This window comes from Phycodurus eques, chromosome 7, assembly GCF_024500275.1.
Source record: "Phycodurus eques isolate BA_2022a chromosome 7, UOR_Pequ_1.1, whole genome shotgun sequence".
NCBI lineage: Eukaryota > Metazoa > Chordata > Actinopteri > Syngnathiformes > Syngnathidae > Phycodurus > Phycodurus eques.
This window is the reverse complement of record NC_084531.1, coordinates 27,804,863-27,827,615: the sequence shown is the minus strand read 5'-3', so window position 1 is coordinate 27,827,615 and position 22,753 is coordinate 27,804,863.

Below are 22,753 nucleotides of genomic sequence, written 5' to 3'. Positions count from 1 at the left end.
GGGGAAGAGGAAGAGGCGACCGCGGCGGGACGCAAGAAACAGAGAGAAGAGGAGGAAGCAGAGGTTTGGAGCGACGGGGGGGCAGCCGGAGCGGGGGACCCAGGCGGGTGCCAGCTGGCACTGCTCCAGCACCCACAGAACATGGGCGGGTCACCATCACACCACCGATACTCCCCGGGAGGTCGCCCCAGTGGTTCCCCCCTACCCCCACTCCCGAGATTGGGAAGGAGGGGAGAAAGTCCCGCCCCCACAGACGCCGGAACCGCAAACACAGGGACAAGAGAAGAAGATCCCCACTCCATGCGTGTGTCCTCACACCATGCAAACCGATCGAAAATGTGTGGGAAAATAAAAATCTATAAATGAATAGAATAATAACAAAAACAACAACCTTGACTACAAAGAATACAAAATGCAAACGTTTACTTTCACACTTACGAAGATAGTTATTGTCAAATGGCACCCTACCCAGGCAAAGGAATCAAGAGTCTCGATTTAGCATGTTGCGGAGAGTTGACCAGCTAGCTACGTCTATGTGTAATTGATTTTTTGGTTTTGCTGATATTTTCTCTAACGCAATATATTCTGTGATGAGATTTAGCCACTGATTGATGTTAATACCTTGATTGTTTTTTCCAGTTTAATAGAATTATTTTCTCAGCGGTAGATAACGCGACAAGTAATGATTGTGAGTATTTATTGGGGAGGTCGATTGTGCTTAAGTCGCCGAGTACGCACGATCTCGGGGAAAGTGGAATCCTGCAATTCAAAATGGAAGCGAGTTTTTTTTGTGTGTGTAACCGAAGACCAAAAGCATTGAATTGGTGTGCATTCCCATGTAGCATGAAAAGAGGTGGCTGGGGTATTTTTGCTGCACTGGAGTTCTCATACAGTAAAAAGACAACTGCCTAGATGGGCTGCAGTCCAATTCAATGTATAATTTACAAAACATTTATTGACTGAAGGGTTTCCACAAGTGCCTAAAAGGTCGCCTAGAGGGTCAGCTTATTGTACGTAAAATTGAATTTGACAATGAGTTCTCCATCATGTCAGTCCCGACGCCCGGTCTCATTTTTCTCACAAAAAAATACAATGGCCTGTCGGGGGCTGCAGTCGTTGCACTCTGCTTTCCATTGCTTCAATATGGAATCCACTCATGACCCAACCAAAGGCCGACTTTTGTCGACAACGTGCTCAAACGAGAGCGAGCCGAGATGAGGTTTCCGTCAGGCGCGACGCATTCGCGACAACACAACACAACACAACACAACACAACACAACACAACACCCCCCCCCCCCGTCGACGCTTCGGGGCGGCGATCGCAGCCTCCCCCTCAGGCTGATTGCGCTCGCTTCGGCGGCGCTAATGAATGTTGGGGCGTGCACGTCAACCGCTTTCATTGAGCGCGTAACGGCCGTTTTAATTACTGATCCATTTCGCTCGCTGATCTTTTCTGATCCAGCGCCAATGTCCCAATTAGTCGCGGTGAATGATGACGCGCAAACAACTGGAGATGGGGAAAAAGAAGAAGAAGAGTGCCGGTGCATGGAGGTCAATTACATCGCGCACTTTCGCGTGTGACAAATTGTCATTTATATTCAATAGTAGTGATTCAATGGTGAAATTAAGGTGTATTGAAAAACAACAACAACAACAACAACATCATAATAGTAACAGACTTGACAGAGAGGATGTGACTGGCATATGACAATTTATTATCATTGGCCCATGGGGAATTTATTGAAATCTGCCTAGCAACAAGCAGCCACGCAATTGAATTACTTCACATCAGCTCCCCGAGCCATTATGGGTCAGATATAAAGTGGGGCCTTGAGTGGGCTCACCACTCAAAACACTCTTATCTCAAATCCTCTTTGGCCATTGAAATGGAGGGAAACGCCATTAATCAGTTCCAGCCCCGCATTACGGCTCCTTCTGGTGTGTGCGACTTTTGCAAGTTTTCTTTTCTTTTTTTTTTTTGGAACAAATTAATCAGATTTACATTATTTCCTATGGGAAATATTGCTTCGGTTTTCATCCGATTCATCCGTTTTTCATCCGATTCGGTTTTAGTCAGACAAAAATCACGAAAACCGAGGTTCCGCTGTCATATTATATAGATACATATATATAGACATATATAGATACTGTTCGTTAATCTTTCAATTGACAAAAAAGTTGAATGTCTTGCATACATGCTTCCGATTGGTGGTCTTTTGGGCAAATTCCCTAGTCAGAATCCTTCCTTACGCAACACATTCAATTTAGATGGAGTGCATCAAAGAATGAGCCGTTAGGAATTTCCTCAAAACGGCTGCTCCGGCGGTGCTCGGGAACACATTTTTCAAACTTTCCAGCGGGCTTCGTTCATGAAGGATTCTGCTTCCGCTGAATCATTTATGGCTGCAGTGCGAAGGCATGCGAGCGTCTTACGGTACCGACGAGCCTTATCGCGTATGATGCGTAACAGATGGCAGCTGGCGTGATATAAGAGGAGGGCCGCGACTAATGCGCGCCGTCCCGCCCGCACGGATGGACTCGAGCGAGCCGGCAAGGTTAACGGCTTTCCCGGAGCTCACTTGAGGTTTGACTGAAGCCTCTCGGATGGAAAGCTCAACGTTTAGGCTCTCGCCGCCGATGCGTGAGCCCTCTGAGCTGTCACCCGCACTCTTCCTTTCCCCGCAGCCCTCATTCCTCCTCATGAAACGCAGCAATGAAAGCGACAGGGATGTCTTGACAAATTGCATGACTGCGACGCAGGTCGAGAAGCAAAACCGGTCCAATTTGGAAAATTCGGAAACAAACATGACTTCAATAATGATTGAATTCAAATTGATTTACACACACAAGTTCAATAGAAATTGTACCCAAATAAATGTACAGTACAGTTCTTAAAGATGAAATGGAAATCTATTTAAGTTACATAAAACTGTCATTCTTTCGCATGCCACTAGAGGGAGCCACTAGTGGTACGTCACTGTTTTAAAGGTCCGCAACATGAACGTTCGAACAAAAATTGGGTCGACATGTCTATCATGACTCAACATACGACAAAGTCTCAAGGACCCACGCACCAAACTGAACAAGAAGTCAGCCATTTTGTTAAGAAGCATCACTTTCTTCGGTCAATTTCCAGGGCTTGTATTCTGACCAACTCCTACAAGAGATTTTGCCCGAATGAGCCCAAGTGGGAAGCGAGTATGCCAGACAGACACGTGGCACTTTCTAGTTAATTAAGTATCACAGAGAACAAGCCATTGATTTCCTTTTTTTTTTTTTTTTTTTTCTACAACTTTTTAAAAGTATTAATAATCCCAACTGTGTATTTAGCGTATTCTTGCACACACCAGAAGCATTACAAAGGATTCAACATGCAGTGTGCTGTTTCTTTGAATTTCTGAATTTCCTTCTTCCGTCCTTCTTTGGGGCTTTTTCCTCCTCATTTGTCAGACCTGAATTAAAACGGAACAAATTATCCAAAGGGCAAAGATCAGATTTTGTCTCCAGCCCTACCAGGCCGTCGCTTAATAATACGCATAACTTCTTTTAACGTCTTTTTTTTAATTTTTTATTTTTTTTTATTAAACTCCAATATAGCTGTTAAAAGGTCATTTTAATCTTCATCCCCCCCCCCCCCCCCTCCCCATATTGTCTGTCTATTTCATATCAAACAGCCAAAATTAGACCACCTTATCTGTAATACTTTGCCCCAGGCTGAATAGGAATATGTCGTTTTATTAAAGACAAAGTCGCATATGTTTTATCATCGTCGTCAACAGCTCATATCAAACCTGTAAAAGCGTCTTTGTAGTGACAAACTGCGTTTGAGTGGGTGGGGGGGGGGGGGGGGGGGTGCTCGCACGGGACACAAACGCGTGGTCCCGCCACCCCCCAAGGACAACGACGTTTGCCGACGGAGAGGCCGTCACCGCTAACGAGAGCGAAAACGCTCGTATCACACGTGAAAAAAAAAAAAAAAAAAACTCAAATGGAACCAAGATGAAAGATCTTATGCTTGTTCTTCGTCTGCCGAGATATTTCTTCCTCCCAGGCACGTTTTGCGCAGGAGCATTTCACTTGCTTCACTGTTTTTTTCCCCCTTAAAAATGTGAATCAATTATTACAACTTGTTACAACTTGAGATTTTCCAAGTGGTTATGAGTAGGTTTATCGTAAACCATATTCCACACTTGTCTAGGTGTAGGTAATATAAATACTCTGGTTTTAAGACTTTTTATTGTCTAAGTCAAGATTCCACTTTCTACTCAGCCCCACAACCATGTTGTTGCTGTCATGATTTTAAATTCAGGGCTTAAAGTGCAAGGACTGGTTTGTTTGTTGTCGTCAGTCCCGTGCGGGGTGCGCTTGTCGTTTCGTCGTCGTTTCTCCGCGTCCGTCCTGACCTTTCTTGTCCCCGAAGAAGAGCGTCTGCTGGGCAGGGTTGGACCACTGGAGGGAGGTGTTATCGTTGAAGTCCACCCGACAGGTCATGTTGGCGGCGGAGCCCTCCAACGCTGTCACGTTCTGAGTGATGGGGAACTGACCTTGGACACCTGTGAGGGGATGGGGGGAGGGGGCGCACAGTTGAGTTCATGGCGGTGACGTGCATAAAGTAGATTGCTCGTTAGGACAAGGTCTCAGAACCAATCACACTGGACCGGGTTAATGTGTTGACATTAATGCCATCCATCTATTCATCAGTTTTGTCTATTGTGCCTGTGCTATAGGCAAAGTTTCTTAAAAGTGCAGGGTCCCGGGGGTCCACATTATAATTTGCTATATATGATTTAAGTCCTCGCATTAAAAAAAGTGCGTGCATACATGCCGGTACATGTGGAGAACGGTGCACCAAAACACAAACAGACTCAAACAATTTCTCGACTGTAGTCCAGTCAACCCTTGACAGCGTGTCCCCCGCATTTTGCAAAATCGTGACCCACTTTTGTAGAAGTTAAGAACGATAAATCATTGTTTTTGTTTAAAAAGAGCCTCTGAAAACTCATGCTCAGTATGTTATATTTTTAAATGTTTCAAACGATTCTGACAACCCGCTAAAAGCATATTGCTAGCCATGTTCCCCGCTAGCCAGAGGCTGAGCCGCACTGTATTTGTTTGCAGAGCAAACTAGCACACAATTGAGTAACACTTCCTGTTGCTTAACTAATCTGTTCAATGCGGTATTTTGGCACGCCTCTGTACTGTAACGGGACAAAAATCAGAATACAAATACAACCAAAGTCATGGAATACTAGCTGTCCGTGACCTACCTAAAATGGGTCCACGACCCACTTTTGGGCCCCAACCCGCCAGTTGGGAATCCCTGATTTAGCCTACCTTAATTTCGGGCCAATTAGAAGCGCTGATATGTTTGTGATCTCGTGCATTAATTATTGGAATAAAGTCCTCCCCCCCCCCCCCCCCCCCTCAAGAACAAAAGTGTATTTTGGGAGGAAATTTTTTTATTAGAGAATAAAGGCATCTCTTCCAGAAAACGAGGCGCAGCATTAATAATAAAGTTGCATGTTGTTTTTTTACTTAAAATGACTTGCTTCCCCTTGTTAAACTTTGACTTTAATATCATAATATCTTGGAAAAATACGATCATATTTTTGTAAGCTTATGACATTTTCTCTCGACACGTCTTCGTTGTAAAGAAAATGACTTCTTTTCTTGAAAAAAAATACAACTCTCATAGAAAATCTTTTAAAAAATAAAATAAATAAATATTGTAACGTTTTGATTTTTTTTCTTGAGAAAATATGCACTTTTTTTTATTCCCAGTTAGGGGTACACACGGTCGTAATGTTTAATTGCCGTTAGGATTATGAGGGGGTCCTGAGAAAAATGTCTCCCCGAAGGACCCACTGGACACGGAAATGTTTGAAAACCCCCGCAGTGCGGTGTCAAGTAAGGGTTTCGAATGACGCTTTCAAGTCAGTTTTAAGGTTTCAAATTAGGGTTTCAAGTAAGGGATACAAATGAGGCTTTCTGGTCAGTGGAAGGTGTTTTTAGAACGTTTTTGTTGCTGTTGTTGTTGTTGGGGACAGTTGGGAATCAAGTCAAGTACTCAAATTAGGGTTTTAAGACAGGATTAAGGTTTCAAATTGGGGTTTTAACCTTGGTCAAGGGTTCAAACATGGTTTTGGATTTCAAATTGTTTCAGGACATCATTAATGTGACCAATACAACTCAACTGAAAACACTGAGCTAATGTGTTGGTACAAGTGTACTCTTATGGTAACTTGGTAAATGGAGTACACTTACTGTACATAGCGGGGATGTGGCTATAATTGTAATTTGTAATTGGCAATGGGACAGGGGTGTGTAGACTTTTTATATCCACCACCTGTTGACAAATACATTTTAAACGTTTCCCATCCAACCTATTGTCCTCACGTAAAACCTTTTCAACTGAAATTTCACACATTCAAACTACGATGGTAAAAAAAGAAGGCTAAAATCATCATTTGAGCCATTTGCGCTTTTTTTTCCTTGGTCTGGTTTAGGTTTGTTTAGGTTAGGTTTGTTTACTAGTGGTGCCATGGGAATTCTTGCCACCTGGAAGTACGTGTGGCGTCGTGGTGAAAAGGTTTATACGGATCAACTTAGTCGACTATATTAATCGTCTCCCTCTACATACGTCGCCCTCAAACTCCCCGTCGCGGCCGCCGAAGGTGACATTGACACGGCCCCCTCCCGGGTACACTCGACCGCGTCGGGAGAGGGAGCAGCTGTCCGCCTCATTAGTCGGGAGCGCTCCCCCCCCCCCCCAGGACGCCCCAAAGATCGGCGGACCTTCCTTGACCTCGATTGTCCTGACGGACGCCGCTCGTCAACTCGGGGACACGCTGAGGCCGACTATAAATAGCAATGAGACCCGCACTTGCAGCGTTTTACAGGTATTTCTGCTCATTAAAACCTCCAGCAATGTCCTGGTTTTAATGCTTTCATTTCAATAATTTGAGTTTCTGACAGAAAGGGAGGGGTCCGGTTTAATAGGCAATTCGTCACATTATACCTGCCAGCACAATCGAATGAGGGCCACGATCTCCAAGCATCGGACTTTACACACAGTAAAAGATATTCATGATTAATTTCTGTTGTTTGCAGTGGTGCAGAACTGCGCCACATCTTCAGGTTTTGTTTACCATGTTTAGCTACATGGGAGGGACACAAATACAAAATACAAAGCAGCTGTCAAATCAGATGCAGACCAGTTCTAGAACAACAACACAACCAAAATAATAGCAATACTACTAAAAGGCAAATTACAAAAACAAAACACTAATAATAATAAGCTCAACAGATGACCAATAATAATACTAAAATAACGAATAAAAAAATAGAAAAACCAAATAAAAATACAAATTTAAATGATAAAATACAAATCATACGACTACTACTACAAGTGATGTTAACAATAATAATATTTATTATAATAAAACTTTTAACTTGTTGAAAATACAATTATTATAAAATGACAATTTTAAAAATACGACAAATAATAAAAAAGTAGACCATTAAAAACACTAAATAAAAATACTAATTTTAATGATAAAATAATCTACAACAACCTACTACTATTAATAACAATAAAATCACAATAAAGTCACAAAATGCATATGAATTGAAATGATAAAAAAATAACAACCTAAAAAACGACATTACCAGCACTACTACTACTGCTGCTACTACTACTATCCATCCACCCATTTTCTGAGCCGCTTCTCCTCACGCGGGTCGCGGGCGTGCTGGTGGAGCCTATCCCAGCTGTCATGGGGCAGGAGGCGGGGTACACCCTGAACTGGTTGCCAGCCAATCGCAGGGCACATACAATCAAACAACCATTCGCACTCACAGTCACGCCTACGGGCAATTTAGAGTCTCCAATTCATGCATGTTTTTGGGATGTGGGAGGAAACCGGAGTGGCCGGAGAAAACCCACGCAGGCACGGGGAGAACATGCAAACTCCAAATAGGCGGGGCCGGGGATTGAACCCGGGTCCTCAGAACTGTGAGGCTGACGCTCTAGCCAGTCGTCCACCGTGCCGCCGCCGCCGCTGCTGCTGCTGCTGCTGCTGCTACTGCTACTGCTACTGCTACTACTACTACTACTACTACTACTAATTTAATAAAAATACAATTAAAGTCACACAAGAAAGTGTAAATTACGAATCACAATATGTATTTTGGAAAGTTATTTATTCATATGTATAACATCTAACATGATATCACAATTCATATTCACATTTTACCATTTTTCCAAATGACTCCTTTTGGCACTCATCTTAAAAAATCCTCACTTATGATACCCATGAGTCTTACCCAATGTTGTGGCCAATGATTATGCTTTGAAAACGGATGCAGGTGTACTGTAACCTTTATCTCCACAGAAATGGAAATAAAGCGGAATGAAGTCGACAAGACAAGACAAGACATCACAAGTAGTTGTAGTGCCGCTTACAAAAAAGCCTCACTGCAGGTGAGTGCGTACGTATCATCATCCTAACGCATTCAGATGATTCTTTGCATTCAGTCAAGAATGGCACAGGTGCTCTTTTCCTGCAAAGACATGATCCCCCAGCGCTGCCACATTATGAGGTACCCTTGCCCAAGAGCTGGATCAAAAGCCTTGAAAGATGTTTGTTTGTTTTTTAAAGCACAGAAGAAGAAAACCCTTTGCAATGTACTGCAATATCATCCGTTTCTTGTGGATTCCTGCTTCTGACTGGGGCTCATTTGGATTATTTTTTCAGTTCGTTTTACTAACTGAGCAAATTCTAAAAACTTTGAAATGCTGAAAAACTGCTTTCAGCATTGGTATCTTTGGAAGGCTGAAAATGTTTCCTATACAGCTACTGCTATTTGATAAAGGTGTATCTAATGTGTCCAATTTCACTTAATTAACACATTCACTGCCATTGACGGCTTTGGAAGTCAAATATCCATGTTAACTGGGAAGGCTGGCAGGCCCCAAATTACTACAAATAATGTTATGTCTTTGTTCATATTTATGCAAGCGATGTATAGTGGCAGGCAGAATAATGAAATGCTTTTCCACTAGATGGCCGAAGGTGCAATGAACCTGTGTATCCAGCTGTTCTCGTTCACACGACTACTGACTACACCGAGTCAATTGTGAGTAAACTGAAACGAAATCGTCAATAGTTCATCATCCATACGTTTTGCGACATTTTCGTTTAGGGGAGTGCCGCCACGAGATGATGTAAACAAGCACCCTTGGCTCAATAAGGGTCGGCAAACACCGATGCAGACGTCGCAGCGCTTTACCGACAAATACACAATAAAAGAATCATTTGACTCCTTGCCAGAAAAGTTGTTGTTCACAAAGGCAGCCAGTGCAATGCAAATGGAGGTCTGCATTAAAAAGAAAATCCTAAAGCTGAAGACTAAAAGCGCGCCGAGTCAAGGCTTCACGTCTGCGCGTGAAAGCAAACCGTCGCGATAAAAGACGCGAAGGTCGCCCGCTCGCACCCGGCCTCCGAAGATGACACGAGGAATAACTTTTGTGCGCTCGCCAGAGACGATCCATTGCCCCCAAAGTGTAATTTATATCAGCGCTGAAGGCTAAATTGTGTCAAGAGCTTGCGTCGGAGCGTCTTTCGGGCATTATGTGGAATGAAAGGATGTCGCGTGTTGACAGCTCGCAACGTTCGCAGGTGACGGGAAGCACATCAAACCCACAAACAGCCATGAAATAAGCCTGGAAAACATGAATACTGTTACAATGCTACCTTGAGTTTTATTGCAATATGTTTTCTTAAGAAGGAAAATAGCACTCTATCATATTTTACATCATAAAAACATATCGTAATAACATACTTAAATAGAATGTCAATCAAGAAAATTTGTGTATCATGATTTTGTGCTTTAATTCAGGGCTGTCCAACTTATTTTTAGTTGGCGAGCCACATTCACCCCAATGTGACCTCAAGAATATTTGTGGCTCCAAAATCCATAAATAACAACTATTAAATGTTTTTGTTTTTGGTGCAAATAATTAAAAGTACATTTGGAAAATATTCACATTTTTTTGATGAGCTGCAATTTTTGTATATACAACAGTATATGAATCAGTGAGCGAATCAGTGAGCGTGCGCCATTCAGTTGTCCATCCGTTCTAAATGTGTACGTGAAAAAATAAAAGTTGTGGCAGTACATGAGGAAAAAAAACGCAAGCTCGTTTGAACTGAAGCTTTTGACTTGGTGGACAAACGTAGTAACAACAGTTACTTTTAATAAAAGAAATGGACTTTGACCGCTTGGGGGCAGTATAACACAGACACACGGATAATACATAGAGATGGAGGAAACGGTCACAACTCCTCAGTAAGCTGCAATAATATTCGGCATTTTCGCAGAGTATGAAAAATATTTGCTTGTAGGTATTGTTCAATTGTTTGCGTTCCGTTACCTGTCGCTTAAACAATTACAGCACGGCAACGGCGATGCTATTCGTTCGCCCGTCGAAGGGCAACTCGTCGCTTCAATTTTTCCGTTTTTTTGTCATATCTGCTAATCCGCTGAGATGGCGACAGCAAATCAACGATTCCATTTGATGGTTAAAACAAACCATGAACTTGAAATTAACCTGTTTTTTTTTTTTTTTTTAAATCAAAATGTTTCTTCATTAAAACGGTAAGCCTTTGCTTTTGTTTGCGTTCATTTAATCAAAACATCCGCTTGTTGGCCTCCCTCTTTAAAATCTGTAAATCGGTCCCTCTGTGGTGCTTTCGTTTTAACGATACATCCTCCCCGTACGAACTCTGAGAGCTGCGAATCGGAAGTCGAAAACGGCGACGTCAGCCCGAGCCGGGAGATTAGCAGCTGTCACGTGATCATCGGCCGCGACATCAGCACGTGTCGGATTAGTGTAGTGGAGTGCGCCGCTCGAACGTCTCCCCCGCCGCCACGTTAACTTTCCGACACAATCAAGTGGGGGCGCCTCATGAATTAAATATCTAGCCGCACAGCTGAGGGGAAAGGGAGGGCTCGGTTGCGGCGTACTGTAAACACAAATATTTGACGAGAGGAAACCGTGGCAACAGATGCACTCGGGCTGTGCTGCAGGTGCACGGTGTTGATTAGCAGCAGCACTCGCGTTCTTGCTCTGACACCAAATAGCAATAATAATATTAATAATAACAATCCTCTTTTTGCCTCGACACTGAGCAACAATCTTTGAAAGTTGGAGGATTGTTTGACAATTATGGCTGCTCGAGCACCGAAGAGAAACATAAGTGTGTAAAAAACAAAAAAAAACAAATCTTCACCTCAGCTACATGCGGGTGACTTGTGTATACGGTAATGCTTCTAAAAACAAATATGGGTTCTCGCTCAATGGGAAGAAAACATCGGGCTAAGCCCGCTACTTGACAATGATGACTGCTTGAGCGCTGAAAAGAAACATGCGCGGAGAAGACTTTGATGTGGGATACACAGAGGCGACCTGTGCATCGTACTTCTGTAAATAGATTTCCTGCTGTATTCGGCGCAACAACGGGCCAGCGAGTAAGCGAGTTGACACCGATGACTGCTCGAGCGCCAAAACGAAACAGAAGACCTTTGTTCTCAGCTATTTGGAGGCAACCTATGCATTGTACTGTTAAAAATAAATCGGTTTCTTGATCAGACTCTTAGATCAGCTCGAGACCGCGACCAGAAGAGAGCCGAAAAAACAAAAAATGATGACTGCCCGAGCGGCGAAAAGAAACAAAAAGACCTTTGATCTCAGTTCCATGGGGCAGCTTGTGCATTGTAATTCTGAAAATATAGTTCTTGGTCAGTTTTGAGCAAGACTGATCAAGGATCGCCGATTGACAATGACTGCTCGAGTGCCGAAAAGAGTCTGAATTTGATGTCAACTACACGGGGCGACTTGGGTACTTCCGAAAATACGGTTCTTATTCACTTTGGAGAAAAACTGACCCTCGACCCGCAAGCTGACGATTTCGCCTGCTCAAGCACTGAAAAGAAGGCAAATAGCGAGCAAAAAAAAAAAACGTCGCACGTCAACCACTTTTTAAAACGATGAGCTCAGACTCGGAACCCGAGTCCCGCGTGCCGCCGGACGGGATTCGTGAGCGCTATCATCTTTCGAGGCCCGAGAAGACGATACTCGTGCGCTATCGATTTGGTGAGTGCGGACGGCTATCGTGGAGAATATCAATAGGAGGATGATTGATGCGGTCGTGAGTACACCGGCGGAGTGGATCAACAACAAGGCCGGGCTGATGAATGGAAATAAGAACTGTATTGCTATTGAGATGATGTGGAGGAGTATTGCTGGGAGACCACCACGACGAAAGGGGTGGGGGGGTCTTCTGAGATGCGGGACCGCCACCGCGCCCGACCCCCGCCGACGCCCAAAGCCTTCGTCGGTTTCACCTGAATAATGCAAGGCGGCATGTTGCTGAATGCTTAGCGAGCATTCAAGCAGAAGCAACTGGAAACTGCAGGCGGGGAACAGCACGGACAGAACATACAGTGGATATAAAAAGTCGACACACCCCTGTTCAAACACCAGCTTTTTGTGCTATAAAGAAATGAGACCAAGATAAATCATTTCAAAACTTTTTCTACCATTAGTGCGTCCTATGACCTGTACAAAGCCATGGAATTTTTTTCAAAGGGAAGTAAAAATACAACTGAGATGTGGTTGCTAACTGGCAATGTGACCGCGTTCAGAATCAAACAGTCACATTCAAACTCATTTTGAAGTGAGTCTGTGGATGATGTGAGTAGTAAATGCCGTCATTTAAAGCCCTGTGATTAAGCCCAGAAAAAAAATCTTTTGTTGTAGTAGGCCTTTATTGACATTTATTTTTGCTTTCTAGTGAAAACCGGAAGGTTTTGTGCTAACACTGACTTCTTTTTGAAACTTTTCATATATACAGTGGTGCTTTACTGTTGGGACTGTAATTGGACAGGTGATGAGCAGTGCCTGGTTTTCTCCACACACGCCACTTGGAATGCAGGCCAACAATTTCTATCTTGGTCTCATCAGTAGAATATTTTTTACTTTCCCTCTCGAAGAGATCTATCACATGATTTATCTCGGTGTCATTTTTTTTAAGATGACAAAATCATGGCATTTGAACAGGGGTGTGTTGACTTTTTATATGCACTGTATTGTATATCTAATCTATACTATATCTATATATACTAAGTGGTCTTAGAAATATCAACAAAAGGCAAACCTTAAGCTGATACTGAAACCATGTAACAAAATGGAAAATATTTAATCGTTTATTTCCCAAAATGTTGACAAAAACCACCATATTTTTTGTCTTTTCTCTGTTTTCCCTGGTTTAATATACACCCGTGGGAACGTGGGAATTAATCACTGCTAATGCTGTGTCGTGACAAAATTGTAATTAATTGGCCGAGTCTAAATGGTGTGGCCCATTTGCCAGCATGTTGGGGGAGGAGCGGTAGGTTCAACACGTTCGCTGTATAAATTTTCCATTTAATTAAAAACTGCAGCGGGCCCCTGGTGGCGTGCGGCGAGAACAAAGAATAACAGAACTTGCCGTCTCACGGGTGACTCACAACGCTGCTTGCTCTTCTGACAACAATTGCGCAAAATATTTTGCTCCCGACATCTTGTTGGAATCACGGCATATAGGCAAGCGCGATAGAAGTTGACTAAGAGCGCCTTACCCTCAATACTATTTTATCTTTATCTATAAATCGTTCCGAGCTCTTCAAGTAAATATAACAATAACGTGTTTTACCGTCGACACTTCAATGAACTTTGCCGAGTTACCTCAAGTTCATCTCCCGCGAGAGCAGACGCTGATGAAACTGCTCTGATAAATCCAGTTAAACGGGAATATGTTTCGCTCCCGTCCGGTGCACTTTGCTTCACCTCGTCAGGTATGTTCTGTAAAAAAGGCGCACCCCAAGGCTCGCTGCCAAACCCACTTTGATTCTACAACCTATGGTATGTCATATGTCGTGCTATAGTATGTTGTGTTCCCTAATGCAGGTTAAAAAAATATATCTGCAATCAAATTTCAGACTGTCAATCAACAGGTGATTGTGCTAGATCACAGGTGTCAAACTCAAGGCCTGGGGGCTAGATTGGGCCGGGCCAATTTAAGACAATAGCACTTTTGAGTCTGGTCTCGGGGGACGGTTCCATCATAAACCGAGGACCCTCATATATCATTTTTTATCTAACCGTACAAACCAACAAATATAAGCACCGAAAGATTTCCATGAGCCATGCCACAAGTAGCCAAAATCCACAAGTAATTCACATCTGCCCAAATTGGGTTGTAATTGTCCTATTGATGCCACAAGATGGCGGCAATGCACTTTTTACTATTAGACAAGGCTCCAGCCTCACTAAATGAAGTTCCCCCACTCTGTTCAACATAGTTGCTTGGCTCCAAGATGCCACCAGATGGCGCCAAATCAACATTTTTATTTTAGACATGATCTAAGCACAACGAGTTTTTTTGTTACCCCGCAAAAATCTGTGGATGAGCAAATTTGCTCATTTGCGGCAGTTTACTGCACATTCGAATGGCAATTTTTTTGTCTTTTTTTCCCTTAAATAACCAAAGAATACGTTTACCAAGGGACGAAACATCAAAACATGTAGAAGGTAATAAAACCGTGTAACCTCACATCAAAGTGACCTAGCCCCGCCCTATCCTTTTTAATCAGCGCTCTTCATCAAAGCCACGTCAAGACTTTGCCAACAGCTATTTCTGCGACCTTTTGGCCCACGAGGAGTTATATGAGTGCGGCGTTAGCACCGCGGGCACGCCTCTTGGCCTTTTCATGAGCTTCGGCTCAAGATGAAAGATGACTGGATTTCGCTGTCAGGGCACCTATTGGCCACCAAACGTGCCCCCGAGACCAGTGTCGGCTGCACAATCCATTTGGTTTACTAAATCCGTAGCAAAACAAGATGATAAAATCACAATACCATGATTAAGCAATACTGGATATTTTATAAGAAAACCATCTTTGTTTTATATGATGATATGTCACAATCATATCAGATCGTTTAATTGGCCCAAAAGCTAAGACAGGGAGGAGTTATTGCAAATCATTGTGTGGGCCCCCAAATTACAGCTCATGGACCGCCGGGGTACCGAGTTTGAGAACCATTGATCTCCGATTCTTTCTTACTTTTACCCTGAAAATGAAGTCTGATTAAAAGCAAACAGGTCCAATTCACATTTTATCAAGATGCAAGCAAAGAAACTAGGTATCATCACTGATACATGTTTTTCATTGGACTGAGACGATGGGGAGTGTTGACGGTACATGGAGGAGATTATAGAGACACGTAATTATTTATTCATTTGATGATGGTGTACTGATATTGTAAAATTGTACGTCGAAACATTCTGTCGAATAAAAAGCATGTGTCCAGTTTTTTTTCTTTTGATTCACAATATGAAGACTATATCTTGGTCATTTTTGGGGGGTAAATAAAAAAAACTCACAAAGTTGGAGGAGTGCATGTTTTTGTGAATACGGTGTATCGATACTGTACGAGACAATGAGAAAATATGTCTCAATATCGGTATTTTGTGTTCAATACATCCATGTATCTCTACCCGTGTTCATATTTTTTGTCTTTTTTTCCATATTAATAGAAAAGAACTCACAGAATTTGATGCCAAGGATATCGATATTTGATGATGTGGGTACTGTATTGGAAGACAATGATATGATACATTGCGATGTTGGGATTTTCTGTACAGTATCGCCATTTTTTTCCTTTTCACAAAGAAAACAATTTTGCTCATTTTTGGATTCAAATAAAAACCTCACAGAATTTGCTGGAGTGTTGATATTGTATCGTAAACGACAATGATATGCTACGCTGCCATTTTGTTCCACTCATTTTAAACAACATTCGAGAGCAGAGGTGTCAAACTGTTTTTTCTTTGTTTTGTTTTTTTGTCGAGGGCCACATTGTTGCGTACAGTTTCCCAAAGGGCTGTTGTGTCTGTGAACCCAAAAGTGTTTCATCGACTCATCGCATTATTACATATACACGACAAATTGCTCGATAGCTCGTTTTAGCATCAAAAGTCAAGGATAAGAGTTTGTTCAAATATTTTTCAAGTTACTGTAAAGAGGGCTTTGGTAACAAAAAAACCCCCCCTGCTTTTAATACCTCAATGTTATTTATTACTTATGACGATTTGAAAGTTTGGTACAAAGTTTTGCAAGAATCATGAAAGTTCACGCACGTGATTTGCTTTCGCGGGCCACATAACATAAGGTGGCGGGCCAGATGTGGCCCCCGGGCCGGGGGTTTGCCACCTGTGTAATCTCGAGGGCTATGAAGTGGGTTACATAGGCAACAGACAAGTGAGGTCTACTCTAATATAACCACACCGACAACAGCAATTACGTCGAGGGAATAAAAATCATATTAGTGCACTCAATCCAGGTTCTTTTCTAATAAGCGGCCTGATGAAAGCCACGGGAGTTCTGCTCACTTAACCTTCACTCCCGTACATTTCGCAACCTTTTATTCATTTCCATCGCCGGCCGGCTGCAAATAAAGATATTCTTACACTTCTAATGAAATCTATTACTCCTCGACCGGCCTTGCTGCTAAGGCACCAGCAGCAGCGAGAGTTTCACCAGCAAACACCAACGCTCAAGGCAATTTCGCACCGCTAACAGCTCCCCGTGTTTAAACACCACCGGCTGGCCGGTTATCATTCACGGCGCAGCGCGGGAAAATGGGAATTGAGCTAATATGTATTCTAATGCAATTTGCAATTAAATGTGACAAAGGCGAGGGGATGGACGGGGGTGGTCACACACACGGTTTGGAGCGGTTCGGATTTCCACAAGGTATGATGCCATTTTCAGTCAGAGATGTATTTTTGAACTGCGTTAAATGGAAAGATGTCCGAACTGTCACAGCACTGTCAGGTATACCGCAAAAGGTTAAGATCTTTTTTTCGACTTTCTTTGAGAAAAATTGTATTTAGGATCAAATCGAAAGGATGTCATGAATAGTTGCAGGCCTGCAGAAAAGATGGCAAAAGTGCCTTGACTTAGCCACGCCCGCAACGATCATGTTATACAGTATATGTCTTCATTTTCCACGACTTCTGTTTTTGAATCAACTTGGCTGTTGAAATGGAAATTACGGCCGACGTTGAGTCGCACTTCCAAGCAATTTTACTGATGTAACATCTTCTTTTCGGCTGACACTTTCACACTTCCGAACTGGGGCGGCAGGGAAGAAGGCAAAAATCTGCATTCAAGCCATTTATCCCGTTTTTTCTTTTCCAATCGCTCTATCTTGGCGGAAAAATGACTTTAGTGTGCTTTTTTTTTTTTTTTTTTTAAACATTTTTTAAAATATATATTGTCAGGTTTAAAAGCAACAAAAAATGTCCCATTTAAATACAATCCCACATTTATCCCAACGTAAAGTAATGCAAACCTTAACGTTAACATTTCCATATGGACTACCTGTGCTGGTTTTTAATGTTTAATTTTAACATTTGTCTATCAGATGGCTCAACTTTCCCCCCCATGCAAAGCATTCAAGCAAAATATCACACCATGTACTGTGCCTTGCGACTGAAATGAGAGGCATGTGTCGTTATTGATGTTGGATCAATACGTGTATGCATAATGAACGTGTCTTTCATGTCCAACTATCTTTAATGCTTAGCGTTTTCAAGGTTCCACTGTATATTGTGCATATATATACTGTATGTCCTTCGAGTATGCATGTCTATGCATACTAAATGTAGGAAAAGGAAAATGCAGCTATACATGCAGGAAAACACAGCAAATGCAGTCATAGCTGGGAGAATATTTTGATATTCTGCAAACATTTATATTACTCCAAAAAAAAAAAAAAAAAAAAAAAAAAAAAACCTGATGACTAAAATAATTTAAAATAAAAATTCAGCCTGAAATATGTGCATCAAATATCATTTTTAACCCTGTAAATGCCAGTTTGCTTACATGACTCAAAAATAATAATAATAATTTCAATCAAACATTAATTGACATACATTTTTGCAGTGCCAGATCACACGAGGTCCTACCACCACCACCCCTAAAGATAAATAAAAAAAAAAATCCCACTGAAAATGAATCACTCATTTATCTTAACACAAGCATATCATTATTTTATGGTAAGATTTAAATTGGGACCACTGGATTTGTCCACCAGGGGGCACTATCTCTTCCGATTCAAAGCATGCAGCAAACTTTAACCCTATTTTCTGCAAGCGGGCCTTGCTGCTGATGTTGAATAATAAGCGTGTAAAACGAATATGTGAGTTCCACTGTATACTGTATATACAGTGCTGGTCTTTATGTCCTTTTGCGTATGTATATGCATATTAAATGCATGAAAATGTCACAGCGTGTTGAATGTGAGTAGATTCATCAGGAGGATCATGTGTGAATATGACACATTCATTAAATGGAAAGTGTTGATAATGTGAAAGCTCTGGACTGGTAAGCAGATAAGACTCGGTTGCTTTTGCGTTTGTTTTTGTTTTTTTTCTTCCCCCCTTTCAGTCATGTGCTTCCTGAACGCAACACACCAGCTCCACACGCCGTGTCACCTTCACTGACCTTCAATGCCAGCCCAAAGAGGAATAACACATATTACACCTAAATTGTTCCAATAACGAGGGAAAGGTCATATTTGTCACTGCCAGTCATCGCTCACGCTGACAGAAATGTTGTTAACGCCAACAGTCTGGCAATAAACCCTCGCCGCTAAGCTATTTCTCTCCTTGATTGGAAAAGATTTAAGAAGTCTTTAAGGACGCTAGCTAATTAGCACTAAATCTCGCTCTGATCCATTAGCGGCAGCTAATCGTTAAATTACCTGTCCAGAGTGAGGCATGCCTTCAAACTTGAGATCTAAAGCGGGTCCGGAACTGGTCTTCACTTTTCAGAATCTTAACTGCAAACACTTTGTTGGATTTACCAATCTGCTTAAACCTGCGCAACCTTTTGTGGATTTACGGTAGTCTCGTTTTAACCTGCGCAACTTTTGGTGGTTTACGGTAGTCTTATTTTAACCTGTTTATTTGTATTTTTTTGTTTTTTACAGATTTGCTGTACTGTTCAATTAATGTCAGGATTTTTTGTCATCTTTTGGAGGATTTACAGCGGTTTCGCGCTAACCTGCGCAACTTTATTTTCTCGGAGAACGTTTGAGCGTCCATTCTTTATCTGTGAAGGCTTTCATCAGATCATGCTACGTGCGTTGCAGTTTAGTGCGATGTTTAATGAGTTAATTAAAACGTTAAAGAGACAATTAAAACGGAAAGAGAAAAACGGGAAAACAATGCAATGAGCCGCACCCGCCATCAAAAAGGTCATTTTGGTTCTTGAGGCTGAATTGAGTAAGTGCGCTCGACTCTGGCGGCGCCGAGCAAAGTCCTCCCCTGTGATTTGGCGCAGTGGGGAGACGAAGGAATGGACTGGCACTAAATATCCCCACGAGGACGAGGGTTAGCTCTTAGCATTGTCTCTTTTGTGTGTCTGTGGAGCAGCAAAGAAAGGGGGGAAAAAAAGACAATATATCCACATCGGAAAGTGGGTCAGAAAAACAGTATCGTCTCCTGGTAAACTATTACTCTATCAGCTGTGAAGCGGGATGACCTCGGCTGAAAGACAAAGCAATACATTTTTGGGCTGTGCCTGTATTTAAGCAGGTATTTTTAAACACAACAATAAAGCAGATGAAGTGGACTTACTCGTACACGTCAAACAATTTAAACCATTCATAAAACAATGGAATTTCTGGAAAACATACACTCATGACACTTTTAGAAAATAAAGTTATGATGTCAAGGGTCTTGTGGGGAACATCAAATGATTCTGATTTGAAAGTCTCAGAGGTGGAGGTTATGGACAACAACCAAATGTTTTTAACATTGCATTAACGTGTGAGGACATACCGACCGAAAAAAAGTCAAACAAATCAAAATTAAAAAATGGCAGATCTGGAAAGCCCTCACATATGAGGTATGACTCAATATGGTTAATTGCAAACTTGTTATGAGTGAAAAGGACAACAACTGAAACAGGAACCTAAGCAAAAGTGTTTTATTTTTTTCATGTCATGTTATATGTTTGTATAGTTTACATTTGTTTTTTCACCTTCACTTTCTCCTGCCACGTGTTGATTTTTTTGACAAATACAAGCCAAAAAAATGTGTTTTCTGGTCACCATGCAAGTGCCTGTTGACAAAATAATTAATGACAGCTCTGCAAAGCCTTTACCGTGGCCTCTCATATGAGCTCCGTCTCTATACGGTTTGTTTGCTGTTGACTTTTTAGCTTCTCACTCGTGAAAATGAAGACTAAAACAGGCAGTTGTGCGCATACCGGTAACTTATTTTTCCCCTTTCTGTTTCCATATGTGCAACCCTTGACCTTGAACCCCCCCCAAAAAACGAGCCTGACTCCTTGCTGTGCATCATATCGTTACATGCGTGCTCGTACTGTGATGCAAGCATCAGCAAGCCTCTCTTGCACTTGCGGAAGAATACCAGTGAAGAAAAAGAAGAGGGAAAAAAAAAACGCTCTGCCACGGGCGCCATATGTTAATGCCCCCTTGGCTCTAGAGGTGGGCGAGAGGGGGGGGGGGGCAGGATATAAAGGCCGTGCCACATGCGTTTTATTGGTAGCTGTGTGCAATATAAATCATGTTGCAAGAAAATGGAGGCAATAACTCACCTCTGGGTTTGCTTTTTGTCCCTTCCACTGACAGCGTGAGGGGGCAAAGCGAGAAAAACAGCAGGTTAGATAGGAAGCATGGAGGGGAAAGACACAGTGATAATTATCAGCCCGGAGGAGATACATTTATATTTAATACAGCACACGGTCCAACGTGTTAGTTGGGTACACTTTTGTCACAAACAAGACTTTAGGTTTTTCAGAGAGTACACGGCGCCTTTGTTCGTCCTCATAATTGTGCAAGTTCGGGCTCCGATGTGGCCGCAAGCAGGATTTCCTGCTCCGTCTTTAATTAAGAAAGCCAAATTCCGCAACAATGACATTGAAGCGCGACACCCCACACGTCGGGCCTGCGATAAAAAAGCCAGCCGCGATAATTGGTCCAATGTTTAATATTTCTCATATGGCAAGTGGCATATCATGCGCTATCTTGAATAAAGCGGCTTGTTTCCATGACAACAACATATCAAGCCTGCCAGCAAAATAGTTGAATCAGGTGAGCGCATTATTTGGGTGTAACTGCTTTTGCTTATGCAGCCAGCACCGTATTGCGCACTTTAATAGAAAAGCTTACAATTGGTAGCAATATGAATATATGATATGAAAATAAGACGATTCACATCAAGCATGCAACGCCATCTGATTTCGCCCCTATTATAATTCCCATGTAGTCTTTGTCTTTATCCAAACAGCATATCATGCACTGTTGTCAACAAAGTCTTCAAAAAAAAATGACTATCCACACGTCAAGCGTGCGATTCAAAAGCCAGTCCCCACTTTTGATTCCACACAGATCGTCACACAAGCGCAGAAGGATTCTCATGCTAGACATGTAGCAACCCAGGTGAAGCAGCATGTGGCTTGGTTATTTTTCAGTGACACGTTCCAAGTTTAAACATTATCCTAAGTTTGTCATCACGCCGTGTTCGTCAGAAATTCTTGTATACTGCATTCCAGGCTAAAAGAACAACTCTTGAGTTTTTTAATCCATGTTTGTTTGTTTATCGCAGTGTGAACGTCCTCTTTTTTCATTCCTGCACTTACACGTGAAACTATTAAGCAGTGACAGTAACCTGACTTTTTGTTTTGTTTTGTTTTTGCCCTGCTTCTGTGTCCTTACGTGAAGCCGAGCCGAGACGTTCATTACAGATTAGACTGCCGTCGGATTTTCTGGATTCTTTTTTTGAATGCTACCCAGGAAAAAAAAAAGTACTTAATTTCCGTTTGCACGTGATTAAAATGACATCATTTCCCCCTCTTTTCCATGAAAATAGTCTCAATATAATATGCCACTTTAACACAATGTATCAGTCTGTATATATAAAATACAAATAATGATAATTATACTTACTGTAAGATGACAATGGCATATGAAGTATTACATTTGTAATAAATGGACACAGCGAGTCACAACAACTCCCAGGGATCTGGAGGTCACTTCCCGTGTATGAGAGAACATTGCTGATGGCGCCGCAATGTCATCGGCGCTGTTGTCGTCATCAAGGACAACCGTTTCGGCTTCTTATCGGCCCCGCGCTGACAAATATAGCAACAACTTTTTATTTGACGCGATCAATGTTGAAACGACGACTTCCTCTCTGCTGATAAGTGAGAAGTGCGGCCATCGATCACAACGACGGTGGCACGTTTGCAGAGGAGGCTCTTTGAGAGGCGGCCTGGCGGGTAGGTAACGCTCTGTGTTTTGCGTTTGCGTTTGTGTGTATTTGCGTTTGTGTCCGTCCTGTTATCTTGCTACATTTTCACACATACAGCACTTGTTTAATGTTATTGCTCAAACATAGGACCCAAAAAAAAAAATACTCATTTGTTTTCATTAAAACAACCAAAAGGGGAGCCTTTTGGGAAAACGGGCTCCACATCACACAGAAAAGACAAAAAATGAACAAAAGCCTGTACAGATATGCCCAATTATTGAATTACTTTTTTTGACACGTGTATGAGGGTTAACTTATTTTTACATTTGTATGATTGGTCAAAGTTTACGAAATGCCCGAT